The sequence below is a fragment of the Buceros rhinoceros genome, unplaced genomic scaffold (genome assembly GCF_000710305.1).
Source record: "Buceros rhinoceros silvestris isolate BGI_N320 unplaced genomic scaffold, ASM71030v1 scaffold15698, whole genome shotgun sequence".
Classification (NCBI taxonomy): domain Eukaryota; kingdom Metazoa; phylum Chordata; class Aves; order Bucerotiformes; family Bucerotidae; genus Buceros; species Buceros rhinoceros.
The window spans coordinates 41,558-42,130 of record NW_010428840.1 but is presented as its reverse complement, the minus strand read 5'-3'; the positions used below and the strand labels follow the sequence as shown (position 1 = coordinate 42,130).

At 58.3% G+C, this 573-nt stretch overlaps 1 protein-coding gene across 1 annotated transcript in view; it reads left to right on the top strand.

Moving 5' to 3' along the window:
• Nucleotides 1-573, top strand: part of LOC104498987 (rho GTPase-activating protein 26) — a gene marked incomplete at both ends in the record, with an annotated part of 47,769 nt that overhangs the window by 9,861 nt on the left and 37,335 nt on the right. The gene's annotated exons all lie outside the window — the stretch shown is intronic.

The window sequence follows — 573 nt, the reverse complement described above, 5'->3', positions numbered from 1 at the left end:
AACAGGCTGTCACGCAGCGCCTGCCAGCCGGTGCAAGAGCTGTATCCGTGGGGCAGCTCACGCCTGCTGCCAAGAGAATAGTTTAATCCCTTGGTTAAATATTTGAGGTAATACTGTATCTCCTGTGCTCGGATTGCTTGAAGGTGCGGTGGAAAGGAGGAGGGTAGGCTTGGCCAGCACAAACACGCTGCTGTGCTGTGCTGAAAGGAAAACATGGCAAAAAGAGCAGTGGAAGAAAATACGCTGTAGATTTCCAGGACTTTTCGAGTCCTGCAGCTCATCTGGCAGCTGCTTCTGGGCCTTGCAGGGAGCTGCAGATTTCGTGTGAGCGGAGGAGCGCGGCCCCCGCTCCCCGTGCTCAGCGATAGCCGCCTCGCTCCCGTGTGCGCTCCCGCTGTGCACAGCTGCACGGGCTCCTCACCTCTGGGAGGGGTTGTGGAGGTTTTCAGAAAACCCAAGGTTGTTGTTTTAGTTTTCAACGCATACGCAAACTGTACTGCCGAGCTCGAAGAGCTTCGGCTGGTTCGGAGGCGCGCTGGTGCATCGGCGGGACCGGGGTGCCCGGGGCCGGCG